Raw genomic sequence first — 22,028 nt, 5'->3', positions numbered from 1 at the left:
ACACCAGATACGACATATACCCTGAAAAAGCTTGAGCCCAGTGACTTATTTCTACAACTGTGCTCAACCTTTTAATATGACCTTCAATTATGAAGTAATGGATTAATGCACTGTTAAAATTAGAGCCCCGAGAATCCAAGATCCCAATGCCTGGTATTGAGGTTTTTAACACATGAGCCTTCAAGAGACATTTTAGGTTTAAACCATAACACTTATGTGATTGGAAATGATTTCAACTTTGTTGCAACTTTGAGAAGTAATGTTCATCCACCACACTGCAGTTATTTCAGTATTTTCCTCCATCAGCTTATTTTGCTTATCATCATCCTTTAGGTTCTGTCCATAATGAAATGAAGGGTCACTTATTGATTTTCTTAAATTTGGAAAACTTAAGCAGTGATTCATCCCATGTGTTAGTGAAATCATACAGTTTTTCTTTCTTTCTATGTCTGATTTATATTTCTGAGCACGTGTTTATTTTTAAAAGTCCCAATTCAGGGACTGGATGTGATAAATCCTGCTTTTAATTCCAGCTACTTGGGATATAGACATCAGGAGGACAATGGTTCAAGGACAACCTAGGAAAAAAACAGATAGTGAGAACCCCACTCAACCAATAAGATAGACATGGTACATTCTGTAATTCTAGCTGGCTACAAAGCACAGGCAGGAGATTCCAGTCTAAGCTGGCTCCAGGCCCAAAGTGTGAGACCTTATCTGAAAAATAACATAAAAGGTCTGAACTGAGGGTTTAGTGGTAGAGCATCTGACTACCAAGTACAAAATTCTAAGTCAAATTCCAGTTATCATAAAGAAGGCCTAAATAAGCAAAGACAGGAATAAAATACTGGCTGAAATGGAAGAGGTGATATAATTCAGAAGGTACAAAGTAATAGACATGTAGGATGAACATCTCTACAGAATTCTATAGTTAATTAAACTATGTTACATTGGGATTTCTGTGAGAGAAATAGGTGTTACCTGCTCTTGCTTCTGGCTGAGGTCCTGTATCTCACAAACTGATGATGGCTGAATATGTGAACTGGCTTTACCACAGCAATATATTAAATCTGTGTCCCATAGCAAATACATTTATAGGAAAATATTCAATCCAGTTAAAATTTGTTTTGATTTTCCCCTTGGCATTGCTTGAATTTGAACACATGGCCTTGGCCTTATACCTGTGAGGTAGGTAGGGTACCATGTGAGTGTTGGTACCATGTGAGTGACATGCCCAGGTAGGAACTGGCATCTTTGCCTTGACTAACCTTAGATCACACTTCACCTACCTATGTGTCCCAAAGCTGTGATTAGAAGCAAAACCCAGCATGCCTAGTTTATCTGTTGAGATGGAAATCTCACTTATGTGTTCCTTAAATTCATCTCAAACCATACCACAGTCTTCTGGGTAGCTTGGATTACAAGTGTGAGTCTCCATGTTTTGCCAAAAAAGTATCTGTTCAGTTTATAGGGTATTCCTGATAGTTAAGACACTAAGGTACTTTTTAAATGTACTCTTAGTTGGTTATTTTGCACACTTCTTAACAACTCCCTTCATTTTGGAAGAGTTTTCATCTAATAGGCTTGGCAAAGTAATTATATATGCTAAGGTAACTTTCAAAAGTTAATGGAAAAAAGTGGCCATGGGAACTTCAGATTACATGAGTTGGTCAGAGAAGCCCTGCTTCGTTCATTGAAACAGAGAAAGAAACAAAATATTCTAGGCACAGGGTAAAGCAGTGCATATGCCTGTCCTGTGGTAGGCTAGGAGAGAAGAATGAGGAGTTTATGGCAGAGCCAGAAGGCCTCAGTGGAGAGATAAGTTGTGAGTGTGTGAGGTTATTAGACAGTATTATAATGGAGTTTTAGTGGTCTAGTAGCCTATACGAGGACTTTAGAATTTTTTTAACTTAAATGAGATGGAACTTTGAAGAGTGATGAAATAAACACATTTTTCAAAGTGTGTGTGTGTGTGTGTGTGTGTGTGTGTGTGTGTGTGTGTGTGTGTGTGTGTGTATCTGTGATGATACAATATTGAGGAGGCAGATGAGGGGTGAAGCACCATGTAGACACCTATTGTGATATTCTTGGGAGAAGGTGATGGTGTCCTGGCAGGGTCAAAACTATGAAATGATGATTAGTGATAAGATACATGATACATTTCAGAGGAAGAGATGAAAAGATTAATTGTATAATTAATTATTAATTGCCCGTGAGATGGGACCTAGAGAGAGAGAGGAAGAGAGAGAGAGATTTGCTTCAGGAAGAATATAGGTTTGGGGCTTACATACTGTTTCAATGATATTTGCCAGGAAGAGAAAATCGGTGAAGGGAGAGGATTTTGAGAAGATGAAATTCATCTTTGGTTATGTTCTGTTGGATACCTTAACTAGTCACAGTTCCTCAAATACTTCATGTAGCCCTTATTTGTAAGGGATCTTTGTGGCTGAGAATCAAAGAACCAAGAACAAATCGTACTGCACTGAGAGTACTTTATAATCCCCTTGTCCTTACTTTTATTATTTGTGATTCATGTGAAGATGATTTTCCAATTCCAAATTCTATTAGGACTTCTTTTTTCCAGAAACACTTCACTCTGTCTTAATGATTTAGTTGGGAGTAATTCTTTCCTTCCACGCTGTACTTTTTAGCTGCTCATTGTTCTTCATGATTATCACTAGCTTTGGTATTCTGAAATCAGTGCCTAATATTTGTGAAATCATCATCATTTATCACAATATTCTGATGCATTATTATTTCTCTAAGTGTGATTTTGTTTTGCCATAATTTATTTCTTTATTAAAGTTATGAGTCAACTTTATAACATCATCTACTTTTACTTTATGGGATCTATGCCAGAGATCTTTATTCTTGGCTAACACAGCTACTTGAATGGACATTTGTTACAGACAAAGAATACATTTTCTAAAACAACCAAATCAAGAAACCAGTGATACAATTTATTTCCTTGACAAAGTAGTAGATATAGATTCCCATAAGTAGAAATTTAACTCAGAAGCTAAAACTAAATTTGGAATTTTCTACCTGTAGGTCTCAAATGAAGTACTTAATAATCCTAAATTTCAGATTTCATCTATACAATAAAATATAGTACTATTCTTGAGTGATATTTTTAAAAATAGTGTGACAATGTAGTTCATATTGGGGCTTTTGGCTACAGTCCCAGCACTCAGGAAGCTGAGACAGGAGAAGCACAAGTTCAAGCCCGGCCTGAGCTACATCCAGATACCCCTTTTTCAAAAGAAAAAAAAAAAAGGATCTTATGTACTTCATGTAAAGTCCATTCCTGGATGGTGAGCAGACCCCGCCCAGTACCTGAGTTACCTAGGCAACTGGGACACCTGGAAGAGGTCACACCTGCATAGGCTGAGGACACATCTGAATCTGATGTGGTCACACCTTTCTCCCACCTGGTCCCACCTCTTACCTGGTCCCACTTCCCTTTACCTGGACACACCTTTCCCCACCTCTGCCCTATCTAAGGCCTAACCCAGGGCCAGATGCCCTCTTTTGCCAGCCGCGTGGAGTGCCAACCTTGCCTGGTTCCAGCAGGTCTATTGAATAAACCTACCCCTTACCTGAATACCATGTGCATGGTGCTGTTCTTACTTGGCTACCTCTTTTTAAAAACCTAACATAAAAGGTGCCGAGACCCGGGAAGGGCTTAAAGTCAGGATAGGTGGGATTCCTCTCTGTTTCTTTTTTCTTTTTTTTTTTTTTTCTTCAGGTAACATAACACTTCATACATGAAATAAATTATAGTAGAATAGTTCAAGAATTGTATCCCGGGAATTACACTGATAATGGTTGCTATAGGCATTCAGAAATGAGAGAGAGCAAGTTATCTAGCCCAGGACAAGTATAGAGATCTTAGTGAGACCACTGGGATTTGAACTGATATTGAGGAGAAAAGATGAATGGTAGAAATTTCAAGCAGATAAAAATCAATGAGAAAACATCTTTACAGAACTGAGGAGAGGCAAACATGTTCATAAGAGTATTTTCTGGCATGCTATGACTTTTGTCATATGAAACAAACTTTTCTGATGAATTTTTTTCCAAAATTATCTTGGAAAATAAAGTATACAGCTAAGAAAGACAAGTGACCATGAATGTTATTTCTCATTTGAAAATTTTTGAAAAAAATTGTAAGGTGCTTATGGTAGTATCTTACAGATCTTTTGGTTTGTTGATTTTCCTAATGGTTTGGGTTTTCAATAAAATCCTATCAAAATATAGAAATAGCCAGGCTGCCACGCCGACCCCAGTAGAGTCTGCTTAGCATGGGAAACCATCTATCAGACCATGATAGGGGCCTCGAGACCTATCTCTGAGTTTTGGGACTTCACCGAAGTCTACCTCAGAGAATGGGGCTTTACAGAAACCTATCTCCAAGTTTTGGGACTTCACCGAAGTCTACCTCGGAGAATAGGGCTTCTAAGAGGCCTACTCCTGGGAAAAGGCTGGAAAAACCCCTGGGAAAAGATGTGTTTCTGTCTTTCTTCTCCTCATAAGAGTACCTATCAATCTTTTACTGTTTCTGCTGTTCATTGTACTTACTCATTGTCAAAGTTCCCTTATTCAAAGCTCTTTCTTAAGAGTGTTGACGACTCCAATATCTGATGAGTGTCTTAAAAATATGACTAACTCACCAGAGTTAAGTGCTACCCTGAAACCCCTCTTATGAAGGCTAGTAGACAAGTTATAAGCAAATATAAAAGTATTGGGGGTTTCACAAAGTCACTCCAGCAGAAGGAATTGTAAGAAATTTACAAGAAGCTGTAGGCGCGGCTAGAACAGAAGGAATGTATGGCAATTGCTGAGATAACTACTTAGGAGAAAGAACTTCCTGGTACTCTCATTTACTAAGAGACTTGCTAGATCTAGGCCTCCGTAACCTTACTATTAAAGAAGGAACAGGAAAAATCTTATGGGATAATTAAGGCCTCTATAGAAATAAGGTAATGGTGAGATGGTGACAAACGTCGAAACCCATTATATTTCTTAGAGATAAGCCGGAAACAAGTGCCTTTCAGGCGACCAGCTGGTGACCACTAAGAATGAAGCCCTGCAGCAAGATTGTGTAAACTTTTGCCCTTTCAGGCGACCAGTTGGTGACCATCCAAGAACGAAGCCTTGCAGCAAGATTGTGTAACCTTTTGCCCCTTTTCTTATGAAGACTTCTGTTATAAAAGTTTGTTATCCTCTGCATTAAATCGCACTCAGCACTCAGCATCCACTCCTAATGTGTGTGAGTTGTCTGTTTGCCATCTCCCCATCCTACTCCAGGTCCCTCCCCTAGGTATCCTCCATCGTCCCGACAGAACCCGGTCCGCGGCACCAGGCACCCATGGCCCATGCCTGTAATCCTAGCTATGCAGGAGGCTGAGATCTGAGAATCATGATTCAAAGCCAGCCTGGGCAGGAAAGTCCATGAGACTCTTATTTCCAATAAACCACTAGAAAACCAGAAGTGACATTTTGGTTCAAGTGGGAGAGCTCTTGCCTTAAGCTGAAGAGCTGAGGGACAGCACCCAGGTCCAGAGTTCAAGCCCCATGACAGAAAAAAAAAAAATATATATATATATATATATATAAAACATATATATATGGAGAGAGATATCTTTTAGCAATTTTATAAGTTTTAAGAGTTTATTTTGAAATCAAAGAAGTTTAGATTGATTATTTATCTGGTGCTACCTTTACATATTTTAACATACTTTAATTAAACTATTGTTTGCTACTGGCAAAGTGAAAATACAAGAGAAAACATTCTGGTTAACATCTCATATGTTTTTTCTATACTACCTAAATACCTATAAGTGTCATATAAAATAAAAAAAATAGATAAGACAAAATACTAGGTAATATTTGGAATATGAATTCAGATGATTATAAATTTTGTTTTGGAGAGCAAATATTTGAAAACTTTACACTAAGGCAATGACTAACCATGTAATTAGGAAACCACAAAGCTGATAAACAAGAAGGATGTCATGTGGAGAAAATAGTATAGGTGAGTATAAGTGTAACAATTTAAAGGGCTTGCAAATTCTATGTTTGTGTGTGAGAGAGAGAGAGAGAGAGAGAGAAAGAGAGAGGAACTCAAGAGAGGAATCAATGATAAGTAGGGTGTGAAAAAGATTGTCACTGTTGTTTTTAATGTACTATCTGAGTTTTTTGTTTCTTTTGTATGTTCTTCCCCTATGGTATAACCCTGTTTTAACTATATTTGATTCGGATGCCCTACATCTTGTATCTACATTTTTTTTTTCTAATTTGGAGATGGGAAGGGAAATACCAAAATGCTAAAACAATGATACAGGTTGATCCATTGCTACAATGAGATGTACAATATACTATGTTGAAAACAAACTTTACAACTTGTTGTGGGGGTGAGGAAAGAAGGGATGGTAGGGAAAAATCAAAAGAGGAAGTAACAATGCTCCACAGGAAATGTACTCATTACCTTATTCATGAAACTGTAACCCCTCTGTACAGTATCTTTACAATAAAAGTATATCTGAAAAGACTATGGGGTGGCTCAGTGGTAGAGCGCTTGTCTTGCATGCATGAGGCCCTGGGTTCGATTCCTCAGCACCACATAAGCAGAAAAAGCCTAAAGTGGCTCTGTGGCTCAAGTGGTAGAGCGCTAGTCTTGAGATGGAGAGCTGAGGGACAGCACCCAGGCCCAGAGTTCAGGCCCCGCAACTGACAAAAAATAAATTAAAAAAAGACTATGATCTCTGAAGACATTTGCATATCATGCTAGAGACAATGAGGAAAAAGTGAAGAAATTTTGCTGTGTTGTATTTGATTGGCAATGTCATGAAGGTGAACTACCTTGATAGAAGATCTTTCTGTCTTTCAGTAGAATGGACAGAACACAGTCCCAAAGTTTGCTCAGTGTCCTGTATAAGTCCATGTGTTACAGCTGTGGTAACTAGGGAGACACATCTGGGAGGCAAAGTAGATATTAATAGATGGGCCTTTAAAGGAGAGACTTTGGTCATGAATGAACATGAATACACACCTTTGAAAGGGACTACTGGTCTCCTTTTCCTCCTCCTCCTCTTCCTTACCCTCCTCCTCCCCCTCCTCCCCCTCCTCCTATTCCTCTACTCCCACCTCTACTCACACTTCCTTGTTCTCTCTCTGTCGCTGTCTTTCTCTGCCTCTCTGGACAAGGTAGAATCATTGATTTGGCAACAATTTCACTATTAAGTGTACTTTAAACTACTTTTCAGGTTACCTGATAGGTTCAGGGCATACTCTAGTAAAAGAGCCTTTTTGAAGGGGGGCAGTAGTGGGGCTTAATCTCAAGGCCAGAGCTTGGGCATTATGCCTTGTTTTTCCGTTCAAGGCTGATTCTGTATGGCTTGAGCCTCAGCTTCACTTCTTGTAACAGTGATTTTAATGGAAGAGTTAGTCACATGGACATACAATTTTATCACCTTTGATAACTATTGTCTTTCATTCTAATAAATAATACAGGATGAAAAGAAAGCAGGTACAGAAGGTGAGGAAAGTAACATGTTTCGTTCCATATATGAAAAATAATTAAGAAAGCTGTAGAATCACACATGTGTATTGAGTAGATCTAAGAGAAAGTGAGAGTTGGGGACATGACTTGGCCTGGACATGAATAGCTGCCTGACTCCATCATTTGTGTGATGAGTAATAATTCCATCACCTAAAAAATGTGAGCTACCTTCAGAGTTATAGGGGATAAAGAGATTATAATAGATTACAGAGCAGTGCTACTTCAGAGAGTGAGAGACTATTCTGACAAACTCATGGAGCAAGAGATGCTGGGATAATTTCTAAGCATCTCATTCTTTAAGTGACAACAATAATTTTTCATAAAAATTCTACATCTCTTAAACTTGATCTTTATGATTTAATTGGATTGCACATGTTAATTGCTTACACAGAAGTAATTTTCTAACTTGTATGTCTTTAAGATAATTGCTGCAATGATCAAGAAATCATTGAAAGTTGATGACATATTTTAACATTTCATAAAAGATGATAAATCCTTTGTCACATAAGTATCCCTCATATTAGAAACTTTTCTCCATTTCACAGAACTGAGTAAAAGCTCAACATTTAATAAGAAAAACATCCTTTGATTGATGGGAAAGCATAGGTTTTAAGTCACAAATTTCTTAGATATAGCCTTGACTTGATTCCCAGATCTTCGAGTGAGTTTGGACAAGTTTTGTTTTTGGTTTTTTTGTTTTTGGTTTGGTTGTTTTAATCCCTCTGAATCTCAGTGTTCCCAAAGTTAAAATGTATTTAATAATACTTCAGTTACTGTGAGAGTTATCAGAGACAAAGGAACAAACTGATCATCCATAGTGCCCTGTACATGGTAGTTTCCAAGGTTTTTCCTGGAAGTAAATGCTCAGTATATTATATTCCCATCTTCTCTCCTCAAAGAACAAGTGCTCACCACACATCTTTCAGCTAATAATACAATCTTGGTGGCAGCTCCAGAAACAGACTGCCAAATTGAGACATGAAAGCTGCTAGCACATTAGCTCCAATTTTAGATTGAGTGTCTTGCGATGTAACTTGCATATGAATTACTCTGAGGCTGGGTACCATCAACCTAAGACAGGCTATATTTACCTTAAATGTTTTCTTTTTCTTCTCACTTGCAGAGTCCTGTGACAAAGAAGTCTATGAGAAGTGCTGTCAGAGCAACATATCTAACCATATATTAACACAGAAAAATACATCATCAATTAGATGTATCAAGATGTGTTGTAATGTTGCTAAGAAATCAAATTGCCCAGTATACTTTCTTGCTTTGTTTTCATGTAAATCCTTCCTTCAAAAGGATAAATTTCAAGATAAAATGTGTTTATAGATCTGGCATGTCTTTTTCTTATGTTGAAAAGTTTCCTTTCCTTGTTAGGAATGGAAAAGTCTCTAATGAGGGATGGTTGTCATTATAAGCAGGGCTTATCTACCACCATACTTTCTCTAAATTGTGATTGTCTACTCACTTATCTTTCCTTTCTCCTGACATCTAAGCATCTGGAAGGTTATTTGCCTCCTGAAGACTGCCTACAACCATCCTAGAACTCACACTTATTAAGCATTTAAACAATATTAAGCATTTAAACAATACTTGTAGCTGGGTACTGATAGCTTACTTACCCCTGAGGCAGAAATCTGAAGATTGCAGCAAAAAGTAGGAACTGGCTGTGTAACTGAAGTAGCAGAGTGCCAACCTTGAACAAAATAGCCACATGAGAGCATGAGACCCTGAGTTCAAGCCCTAATACGTGCAAAATGAATTAAAGAAGAACTGAATAACCAAATAAACACTACTAAAGTAATGAGTACATTTGGCTTAATAAATCAAGATATAACCATCCTGTACATACTATCTGATTCCTGAGATTGATATTTCCTCTCAGTTTGTTTGTACACCCTCTTCTCTTTCCCTTTTTACATTTCTTTTTTTCTTTTCCCTCTTGAAACTTAACCTTTTCCTTCATTATTTTGGTTCCTGTAATTTACAGTTTTCTGAAACCATGGGCTCTTTTTAAATAAGTATGAGTTCAGGATCTCAGTTATCTGCCAGGTTTAGTCATGCAAGTCCTTGAACTCTTCATTTGTGCCCAACCTGTAGGGCAAGTTCAATTTTCATTCTGAGGCCAGATCTTTGGTAGTTGTTGTTTGTTTTTCCTTGAATCTCACCACTCCAGTGTAGGCTCATGGAACTCCAAAACTCTGCTTGTAGAATTTCTCTAATCTTGTTCTCTGCACTACAGATAAAAATGAATTGTGTTGCTGGGTCCCTATTAAGAAAATTTCAAAGCTGGGCACCAGTGCCTGTAATCCTAGCTACTCAGGAGGCTGAGATCTGAGGATCGCGGTTCATAGACAGCCTGGGCAGGAAAGGCCATGAGACTCTGATCTCCAATAAACCACTAGAAAACCAGAAGTGGCACTGTGGCTTAAGAGGTAGAGCACTCCACTTGAGCTGAAAAGTGCAGGGACAGCCCCCAGGCCCAGAGTTCAAGCCCCAGGACAGACAACAACAAAATAAAATTTCAGCCTGTGCCAAGGAGACCTAGGGTTTTTCCTATTCTGTCCTGTAATGTTTTCAGCGTGTCTGCTTTGACTCCGAGGTGTTTGATCAATTTGGAGTTGATTCTAGTGCAGGGTGATATATAAGGATCTAGCTTTAGTTTTCTACAAGTGATTAACCAATTTTGCCAGCACCATTTACTGAAGATGCTGTCTTCCTTCCATTCTTTTGATTGATATTTCTTGCCATTGGCCAATGCCTTTTCCTTTGGGATCTCACAATAAAGATGCACCCAGTTGTTGCTTGCTGATCATGCCTATAACCATCTCTGACTCTGACCCATGATCCCCGCTGTTCACTTTTCTTTTTGAGTACATTACTTGTTTATCATTGTTATCCCTTTTTTTCCTTGTTGTTTTCCCAGTGTCCCTTCCCTTCCCCACCTCCCAAACTCCTACCCCCCTCCTCCCCACCCATCCCTCTCTGCCCGAAGTAAAGTTCGTTCCCAATATACTGTCCTGTGGGTATCCTTGTTGCAATGGGTCATCCTGTGTCCTTGTTTTAGTGTTTTGTTATTCCCCTTCCCCTCCCCAGATTAGACAAATGTATATACAAGATGCAGTGTATCAAAATCGAGCACAGTGACAACAGGGGATATGCGCTGTTCACATTTCATTCAAGGAAGTAGTGCCATTTTTGGATGCTTCGTGGAGAGAACAATGGCTTTTAGCTTCTTGTCAGGCTTGTATCTTGGGACCTGTATTTTGCCTTCTCATTTTACATTGTATTTTCTGAGTGTCCATTGCAGGTTTTAGCTTCATCAATATAATTTTAATTAAAGGGAAGCAATTTTATTTTAGGACTGGAATTTAGAGATCAGTACTCAATTACCTGGTAATAATTATTTCTAGAGGAAAGGTAAGCATCTATAATATTTTAAACCAATTGGCAGGAATTTATTAGCAGCAGTAAGGATGGTTACACATACTAGTCAAAGCCATAAAATATACATATTTGATCATGGTCATTTTGCACTCTGTCTAGCTTGCTTGTGGATGGCAGTGTTTTTAATGGTTATGGTGTATTAGAATAACATCAAAAGTCTTGGTTCTAATAAAAAAGTATTGAAAGTCATTATTCATGTATTTAGCCCATTTTTCAATTAAGTTAGTAGAGTTTGTCTGATACTGAATTGCAAGAACGACTGATGTGCTGTGAAGATTAATACTTCAGTAGATGTTTGCCTATAATTCCTCCTATTTTGTCAGTTGCTTTACTGTGCATTGTTTGCTTCCCACAGTTCTTAGCTCACCGTAGGCCTGTTGCTTTTGTTACCTGTGTAATGTCCATGAGTCTAGTGTCAGTGCCATTGTTATGACTTTTCCCTTACAGTTTCTTATTTGGGATTTACAGTGTTAAGTCTTACCTCCATTTTTAGTTAGTCATACAATCATTTACATGTAGTTTTCTTGTGAGTTATTAAGAATAGTTATATATTTCCTGTTAAGTTTTTAAAAAGAGGTAGTCGAGTAAGAACCACACCATGCATGTGGTATTCAGGTAAGGGGTAGGTTTATTCATCGTTCTGGCTGGCACCAGGCCATCTTGGCCCTCCATGCAGCTGGGAAAGGCCTGGGAAAGACCTGGGAAAAAGCTGGGGAAAGAGCTGGGAAAGAGAGAGCTGGGAAAGAGAGAGAGCTGGGAAAGAGCTGAGAAAGAGAGCTGGAAAAGAGAGAGCTGGGAAAGAGCATCTGGGCCTGGGCTAGACTTTATCTAGGGTATGGGTGGAGAAAGGTGTGGCCACATCAAATTCAGATGTGACCTCAGTGTATGCAGTTGTGACCTCTTCCAGGTGTGCCAGTTGCCTAGGTAACTCAGGTACTGGATGGAGACTTTGCTGCAAGGAGGGTGGGGTAGGGTGGGGTCTGCTCACCATCCCGGAGCTGAACTTACATTCCAACCTTTTAATAATCATGAAGTAGGGGAAGGATTCTCTCTGGCTACTTCCTGCTGACAAGGGGTGTCAACAATAGGGGTAAAAGGCTGGAATTTTGTTCCCTCCCAGAGAAGGCAGCCAGCAGCAGCTGTCCCTTGGTGGCGTGAGTCCTTAGATGAAGTCTGGAGAAGTCTCATGAGGCATTGAGGGGCTGAAAATACTAGAGAACAAATAAATGGCAAGGGGAAGGACTTGGGGCTGAAAAATGTTGGCAGAAATGTCCCTAGCTACTTCTGACATCTGGTGACTAGGTAGGAGAAGTCAGGTAACAAAGGCAAGAACATAAATTCCTGTCCAATTAATAGACAGGTACGGACACTAGATGGGCAGGCTTCTTACTTCTATTGACTGCCCGGCTCTGGTTAATTTTGAAAGGACAGAAACAAAGTTGCTGATGTGACATCATCTCCTCTTACTCCTCTCCATGGTTCCTTGTTCCCCAGACTGGCTGAGTCTAGGTGCTTGTTGCTGGATGGTTTGTCCCAGTTGGTATTCAAGGAGGATTGAACTCAAGGCCTGGGCACTGTCCCTGAGCACTTCTGCTCAAGGCCAGCACTGAACCACTTTGAGTTATAGTACCACTTGCAGTGTTTGCTGGTTTTAGATAAGAGTCTTGAGCCATGCTTCCAGCCTGGCTCTTTGCAGGTTAGTTGAGAAATGGAGTCTTAGGGATTTTTCAGCCCGGGCTGGCTTTGAACTGCAACCTTTGCCACAAAAGCTTTTTATTATTTCCAATTAAAGCAACAAGGAGATCAAATAGAATAGAGCTTAACTGGTCCTTATCAAGAACTGACCAACAAATATTCTGCAATGACAAAACTTGTTAGATGAGATGAGAATTTTAGCACAGATAGGCCCAGAATTTTAGAACCACGTAGTCAGTAGTAGAATACACAACACAAAACAAAAAAGGCAAAACTCAAAACCTAAAATTTTTGACAACAATGTGTAGACATCTTTGCTAACAAAGCACCTCAGATGGTTGGGCCTCAGTTACCAGGGCCTATGAAAAGAGCAACCTGTTAGCAAGGCACCTTAGAATAGATGGATGAAGTAGTAAGCTTGGTGGAAAGTTAAGGGTCAGATGGGGCCAAACCCTTAACCCACCATGTGGCCAAGATGATGAACTCAAGATGGCAAATTTCTGAAAGAATGCAAAGAAACAAATAGATCAAGCCTACATTGACTAACCTTTGAGAAGGAACCTAGAGGGGTCCCCAGCCTGCATTGCACTTTTCAGGGCACAAGCTAAAATGTTGTAGAAAAGAGAAAGGGAGAGAGGGAAAGTTGGACATGAATGGCAGAGAAAGCAAAGAGAACCTGAAAGCAAACAGAATTCTGACCATTTACCATTGCAGTAGCAAAAACTGTCCACATCTGAGAATGGCATAAAATTAGGCACTCTGGCTTTCCAGGGAGCACAGGAGGCATTTCAAAGGGGTTTCACGGCTCAGGCGTGACTCATTAATAGGGTAGGGGCGGGGAAAGGTCTGTCCAGGTAAAGGGAAGTGGGACCAGGTGGGAGAAAGGAGTGGCCACATCAGATTCAGATGTGACCTCAGCAGATGCAGATGTGACCTCTTCCAGGTATCCCAGTTGCCTAGGTAACTCAGGTACTGGGCAAGGTCTGCTCACCATCCATGAATGAATCTTACATTCCAGCCCTTTGATAATTATGAAAAAGGGCGAATATTCTCTCTGGCTACTTCCTGCTGGCAAAGGGCATTGATGGTAGGAGTAAAAGGCTGAGATGTGGTCCACTTTGGGAGAAGGCAGCAGGCAGCAGTTGTCACTTGGGTGATGAGTCCTTAGATTAAGTCTGGTCCAGGAGGCAAGTCTCTTGGACAAAGTCTGGAGAAGTCTCATAAGGCATTGACAGAAACCTGAATGAATGGCTAGCCTTTGAGAAGGAATCTGGGGGGGGGGGCGTGTTCCTGGGACCCAGCCTTTGTCTCACTCTTCAGGGCACAAGCCAAAATGTTGTACAAAAGAGAAAGGGAGAGATAGGGAAAGTTAGACATGATTGGCAGAGAGAGAGCAAAGAGAGCCTGAAAGTAAACAGACTTCTGACCATATACAATTGCAGTGGCAAAAACTGTCTATATGTGAGAATGGCATAAAAATTAGGCACTCTGGCTTTTCAGGGAGAGCAGGAGGCATTTCAAAGGGGTTTCACCATTCAGGCGTGATTCTCAGCATCCCATTAAATGAGTAGGAGAGTCAGTCTGGTGAGTGAAGGAGAGCTGACCAGGCAGAAGCGGCGTCCCAACTTCCCCCAGAGCCCTCTAGAGAGAAATGGCCAAGCCCCTAAACCAAGCATCCTCAGCTTCAGAGGTGACCGGCCTTACAGCTAAAGGCCATAGGAGCTCTCTGGCGTGGTACTATGACTGGACAGAGCCTGAGTGACAGAGAATCGTAGATAGTAGTTTCACTCACCAGAGTAGAGAAGTGGTGTGGAAGTGGATATGAAGGCCAGCAATGGTATCGATGCGCTGTATCCACAGCAGACAGAGCGGTTCACAAAAGGCCATCAGAACTGTGGGTATTCCTCAGAGCAAAAAGGGAAAAACAAACAAAAAGAGGAAAAAAATAAACGGGGAGGAATCCCACCTATCCTGACTTTAAGCCCTTCCCGGGTCTTGGCACCTTTTATGTTAGGTTTTTAAAAAGAGGTAGCCAAGTAAGAACAGCACCATGCACACGGTGTTCAGGTAAGGGGTAGGTTTATTCAGTAGACCTGCTGGGACCAGGCAAGGTTGGCACTCCACGCAGCTGGCAAAAGAGGGCATCTGGCCCTGAGTTAGGCCTTAGATAGGGCAGAGGTGGGGAAAGGTGTGTCCAGGTAAAGGGAAGTGGGACCAGGTAAGAGGTGGGACCAGGTGGAAGAAAGGTGTGGCCACATCAGATTCAGAAGTGACCTCAGTGGATGCAGATGTGACCTCTTCCAGGTGTCCCAGTTGCCTAGGTAACTCAGGTACTGGGCGGGGTCTGCTCACCATCCAGGAATGGACCTTACATTTCCTTATTTTGGGGCTTACTTTTCTCAACCATTTGTCTTCTTATTAGCACATTTTAATGAATAAATTAGTGAGTTCCATTTTTGACATTTTACTACACACATGAATTGATTGTGCCTATCCTTCCTTCAACTCTTACCTGTCCTCTCCTTTATCTTGATTCCCAGGGAAATTTTCCTAGTCCTTTATAGATCCTGTTCTACTTTCAAGTCATTTTTCTTTTCTTTTCTTCTAATTTTCTTTAAGTAGTTGTACAAAGGAGTTGACATTTAACAAAACAGTTTATGAATGTTTTGATCAATGTCCACCCCTACTCAACCCTTTCTTCACACTTTTTTTTCTTTTCTTTTTTTTTCTTTTCTTTCTTTCTTTCTTTTTTTTTTTTTTTGTTGGTCATGGGGCTTGTACTCTGGGCCTGAGCTCTGTCCCTCAGCTCTTGAGCTCAAGGCTAGTGCTCTACCACTTGAGCACTGTAGTGCCACTTCCGGTTCACTGGTGGTTTTTTGCGATAAGAGTTTCATGGACTTTCCTGCTTGGGCTGGATTTGAACCAAGATCCTCAGATGTCAGTCTCTTGAGTAGGTAGGATAACAGGCATGAGCCACTGGTATCCGGCCTCACACTTCTTAATTAGTAGGATATCCATTGGATTCTTGCCTGTATTGTCCTCCTCTTCTTTTTATTCATTTGTTCCTTTTCCCTTGACCCTTACCCCATTCCTTTTGAGTACCAACTTTCTCTGTTTTATTTTGAACTTTGATTCTGCTTTTCTTACGAATTACACTATTTGAATTTTCCCTTGAATCTACTGTATTTCATACCACCCAACCTATTTATTGGTATTTTCCCACCTATGAGAGAATACATTTGAGATCTGCCTTTTGGTGATTAGTTTATTTAGCTTCATATTATATCTTCCTGTTCCATCCATTTTCCTGCCAATGACAAGACTTCATTCTTCTTGTTTTATAATGGTCCATTGTGTGTCTTAATATACATTGTATGTTTATATGTACATTTAGATATCATAAGGTATAAGGTTTATAATAATATATAAAGCACAATTACAGATTCAGATGACTGATTTTCAATTCAGTTGCCCTTTTCTATTATTAGAAACAGCAGATTTACATAAGTAAGACCATTCTATTTTTACACTTTGAGCACACCCAGGTTACCAAGGTTTCTCTAGTATGTGGTGACTCTTGTTTCACTAATATCCCTGTTCACTTGTTATCTTTAGTTTCCCCTCTTATTTTGTACACTGATTATATTTTTTCAAGTTTTTTTTTTAACTAGGGAATAGCTGAACTGTTAGCACTACTGAATTACTTCTTACAATGAGAATGTAAGTGTGAATTTTTACCACTAACAAGTAATGCGAATTTCAGTCCCTTGATAGGTGGAAGATGTGTTAAAGCAGGGGTCTTAAAATTTTCTTCACTTTACAACTGTTTATGTCTTTGAAGTAAGGCTTACATATTTCCTTTCCATAGTCATTCTTCCAAACTTTCTGTTTATGGTACTGCGGTGAGGCTGACGGAGCAGAAATAAGAAGATGTTCATTTCTGCCAAGATGCTTACTCTCTGAGCTGCACAAATCTTTATCATCATCTTATTTTAGAAAAGATAATATTTTATTTATATGAAGAGTCAATGAAAGCTTGTTTCACACATTCCCAGTTTGAAAATATATAGGTTAAATATAGAAAATCAGTCATGTTTATATTCAGGTTTTGATCTCAAAAGCCATTGTGTTTTCTGTTGTTGTTGTTGTTGTTGTTGTTTTAATTTCAACCTACCAAGGATAAAAATCAATATCCAATCAAAAGATGTTTACATGAAAAACTATGTTGTAATCATTTGGTAAGTGCTACATTTTGGATTTATTTTGAAAGACAAAAATATTAATTTTTAAAGCCTCTTGAGAAAAATGGACAATATTTAGAATATTAAATAAAAATGACCTGAAGACATTTTAGTTATAAGTAGGTAGAATGAAGAGCATACATGTATAGACAATTCTTGGATAGAGAGCATTTTGATTAAGTAGAAACTAAATTTCAATTTGTAATCACTGTGCTCAAGTAAAATATTTCAAAATCCTACCTGCACTAGCAAAACTACTAGTTCCTTATCTACTTCCTCATGAGGTATTTAATTTTGAGGAAATTACTCTACACCATGAGTTCAAGGCAGTTATAAGAAAGAAAATGGGATGTGATAACAGCTTCATGGCATGTGGTGTACTGGATCATGTAGTTCCACTTTATTTGGGGACAAACTTAAGTCTGATTAACCAAAGGATCAAGGACACAAGGTGAAGTCTAATGGCATCAATCCAATGTCTTGTACCCTCAGCCCAAACCTGAGGTACCTGGAACATTGTTTATCAAACATGAAGTGAAAGTGCTGACAAGTTCAAATACAAGGCTGTATTTTGGAGGTTAAAGCAAAGTGTAAGCAAGACGGAAGATTTCAGTCTTTATTTTAGAAAATGAATATCCATTCAAAGGGAGAAATATGTATAAAATCCTAAATATTCTGATTCTACTTAGTAGTTATATCACTAATTGGTAGAGATAGTATAATGTTGTTGGTGAGTCTAGGCTAGATCTCATGGCCATTTTTACCAGGCCTTACTTATTAAACAGATGCTCTTAGCAGTAGAACCACACTTCTAGTCTGTTTTGCTTTATTTATTTTTCAGAAAAGTATCCCATTTTTGCCTAAGCTAATCATGGCTTCAATCAGAAGGGTAGAAGCTACTTTTTGAGTAGCTGGGGGCCACACATGTGTGTCACTATGCTGAGCTGAGCATCTCCTGTAATTTGAATAAGAAGAGCTAAGGGGCTCTGTGTATAGCATTTCACTTGTAAATACAGTAAGAAAAGAGGATTACTCGAATTATGGGTAAATTTTTATTGCTTATAGTGTGTGTCATCACATAGATATATCTGAGACTTCAGTCCTATATTAATATAATAGTATTTTACATATAAAACACACACATATATATTTATATATACATATATATATACATATATATATATAGGACACACACACACACATATATATATACATCAGCCCTAAGACAGTTAACCATTGAAAGGAGTTACATCACTGCAATCTTTTTCTTCATAAGAATTTATGTTAAAATTAATTTTTATATCGTAGGGCATAGAGCTAAGTGCACTTTAAATTAGTAATGTCTCAACAGTCAAATTTGAAACAAAAGAAACAATTTCATGGTAAAACTAAATATCTTGAACAAAATTTTATTAGGATTACTTGTGATAATAATACTGAATATTTTAGTTGTTCTATTCTTATTAATAGCATTGTATGGACATTTATCCTGGAGTAGTTGCTGAAAAAAGAAAGTGAAAAAGCCTGAGTACTCTCTTTGAATGTTCATCCATTCAAATTAAATTATTGTCATTGGTAAGGAAGAAGATAGAGTTTTAGGGTTGAAAGAAAGAATGCAGTGTTTTAAATCAAGAAAAAAATCTGTGCTATAGAAATAATTAGTTAGATCGATCAGTGTTTCATTGGCAAGTTAGTGAGATTTGCTTTCCCTTCCCCAGCCAACCATACATATGGAACTTACAAAATTTTCCATCTTAGCTGGCTTGAAATTCCATGCAACCCTCTTCTTGTCATAAATATTTAATAAACGGACAATTCTGTTTGCCAAGGCTTTTTGTGCATTGGGTAGAGGATTTTTATAAACTGTTCAATTTAAGTCGCAATACTTTAATTTTGTGCATGTGTATATATTCCAAAATTTGTTTTATGTGCCAATTAGGAATTGATTTTTAAAATTGCTTATATTCTCTATGTAAGCAAGAAGTAGATTTTATATTATAGTACAAAGAAGATATGAAACTAGATGTATTTAATGTGCATTAGTGACTAAAATAACGGATTCATTTACTGATTCATTCATCTTTATCTTTTGGAATATGTGTTCCATGTGCTCAATGTGCATATATTGTAGAATACTATATGGCTAATTTTGAAGAAATTTATAGTCTCTTGTTATTATCTGAGCTCCCTTACTATGAACAATACTATTGCATGCTTCAACAATCTGAAAAATACTCCTCTTGCTTGAGTCAATATAAATCTTGTACTTTATATTGCTTTATACATATTATCACCAAAACTTAAGCACACATATTGTCAAAATGTTTATATTTTATTCTTCATTTTTATTAGACTGACAGAAAGTGCAATCTGTATTTTAAGCAGTCTTATTAAGAAATTGAAAAAACATCTATGTGGAAGGGAGGAATAGTAAAATGGAGATTCAAGGGCAACCTAGACAAAGCAGTTAACGAAAGGCTGCAAAATTATATACACATATAAAATATATGTATATTCATAGTTACATATATAGGCAGGTACTTGTCCTCATACCTGATTCAGGAGGCTGAGATCTAAGGATCACAATTCATAGCCAGCTTGGGCACAAAAGTCCATGAAACTAGAATCTCCAATTAACTACCAAAAAAAAAAAAAAAGCCAAGACTGGAGTTATGGTTCAAGTGGTAGAGAGTCATTGAACATAAAAGCTCTTAAACAGCAGCTAAGCCCTGAGATCAATCTTCAGGATGAGTGCACACACACACACACATACACACACACACACACAGACACACACACACACACCCCAAAACACATATTAATGCATACATACAATTTGAAGCTTTGATATAGATATACATTGTGAAATGATCAGTACAGCACAGTTCAGGTGGTTAATTTAACTAGCATCTCTACATGGTTGTCCTTTGTATGAGCGTTCAAGGTAAGTATATTAATCCTCTTGGCAAATTTCAAGTATATAGTTTTATTAGCTGTTTTATTTATCTTTTGCAAAGTTGTAAACTATTTCCCTTAATCCTTGTGTGACTTTCTTGAATCTGGAACACAGGTTTCAAGGCCCATAAAAGTCCAAAGACATGGAATAAGTAGCTGCTTTGTGTGTATGATTGATCATGACTTCCAAATATCTGAGCACATATGACCTTAGAAAAATGCTTCTGAAGGCTTGGAAGGTGGCTCAGTGGTAGAGCACTTGCCTTGCATGCCTGAGGCCCTGGGTTCGATTCCTCAGCACTACATAAGCAAAAAGAAAAAAGCCAGAAGTGGCTCTGTGGCTCAAGTGGTAGAGTGCTAGCCTTGAGCTGAAAAGCTGAGGGACAGAGTCCAGGCCCAGAGTTCAGGCCCCACGACTGGACCAAAAAAAAGAAAAGAAAAGAAAAGAAAAGTGCTTCTGAGGAACTCTTCTTGAGTTTGAAGTACATCACACTCTTAAATATACAAAATCAGATAAATACTAGTTATTGCAAATGAGGAAAACCATGAGACCCAGAAAAGGTCAGATAAGATGATGCTAAACTAAACGAACCCCAAGATAAGGACACAAGTAGTTTTTTTTCTCTTTCTTGCGATTGTTTCTAATGTATTAATAAGGTACCTTGTGATTTTTTTGTTACTTAGTATGTCCCTACTCCATGGTATAACACCTGTTTTCACTGTATTTGATGTTGGTATAATTTGTGGAGGGGAAGGGAAAAAAAACAATTGTTTAAATAGGGATACAGATGGACCCATTGAAACAATGAGATGTATAAGACATTATGTCGAAAAATGAACTTTACAACTTTGGCAGGTGGGGGGGAGGGAAGGAGGGAGCAGAGAGGGGGTGGTGGAGATGAGAAGAGAAAACAAAGGAGGAGGCAACAATGTTTGATAAGAAATGTACTCATTACTTTGCTCATGTAATTGTAACCCCTCTGTATGGTATTTTCGCAATTAAAATATGAATTAAAAATAAATAAATAAATGAATAAATATACAAAATCAAAGGATCGATAACAGAATTTCATAAACTCCTTCAGCTGTTGAAAGACTGGTAACTATAAAATATTGAAAGTAATTGGAAGTTTGAAGCTAAAAAGAAACTAAGGTATACATTATCTAAGGTATACATAACTATACATAAGTTATACATAACTATAATTATCTATAACTAAGGTATACATACATAATCAGAAAGATGAAGAACAGAAATAATAAAACTTATTTCCTACAGTTTACCCAGAACTAAATAAATTCATACAGCTAAAACCTGGCAAATCTAGTACTGTAACCCAAGTTTCTTATGAACAAATTTATCATTCTTTGCACTGCGTGAAATCCAAGTCCTATTCTTATCATGTCAATAGTTTTGTTGTTGTTGTTTCTCCTATTCATGTTTTTCTTTATTTTTCTGAACATACTTAGTTTCAGAGCTACAAGTAGGGGAGCTTAGCCACCAGGACCTTTGCAGTACCTGAGTAAGTTATGGTTGGCTAGCCAGGCATTCACACGTACCGTTACAAGGTTGACAACATTACTGACAAAATGCCTGGAAGTTTGTGAACCACAAAATATCCTGACTGACCAAACTGATTCCTTTAATTACAATTAAATGTAATAATTTGAGGAATAAATAAGGCAGTGATATTATAATTAATGAATCACTTGGAACGAGGGTGAGTAGAAATGAGAATATTTAAAAATAACTAGAAAATGTAGTATACATACACACACACACACACACAATGGAATTCTATGCCTGCATCAGAAAGAATGACATTGCCCCATTTGTTAGGAAATGGAAAGACTTGGAAAGAATTATATTAAGTGAAATAAGCCAAGCCCAAAGAAACAAAGGTCCCATGGTATCCCTTATTTACAAAAAATAGTACATGTGTAGGACAAGTAGAAAAGGTCAAAAGCTGTGTACTTATGACCATATAATATGATGTTAAGTGAAATGAACTACAAGATAGGGACACAATTTTTTTTCTTTCTTATTATTGTTTCTAACGTATTTATAATGTGCCATGTGATTTTTTTTGATTGTTTCTTTGTTATGTTCCTCCCCCACAGTA

Source organism: Dipodomys merriami, unplaced genomic scaffold (genome assembly GCF_024711535.1).
Source record: "Dipodomys merriami isolate MVZ:Mamm:240054 unplaced genomic scaffold, mDipMer1.0.p SCAF_24, whole genome shotgun sequence".
Taxonomy (NCBI): domain Eukaryota; kingdom Metazoa; phylum Chordata; class Mammalia; order Rodentia; family Heteromyidae; genus Dipodomys; species Dipodomys merriami.
Note: the sequence above shows the minus strand (reverse complement) of the source record.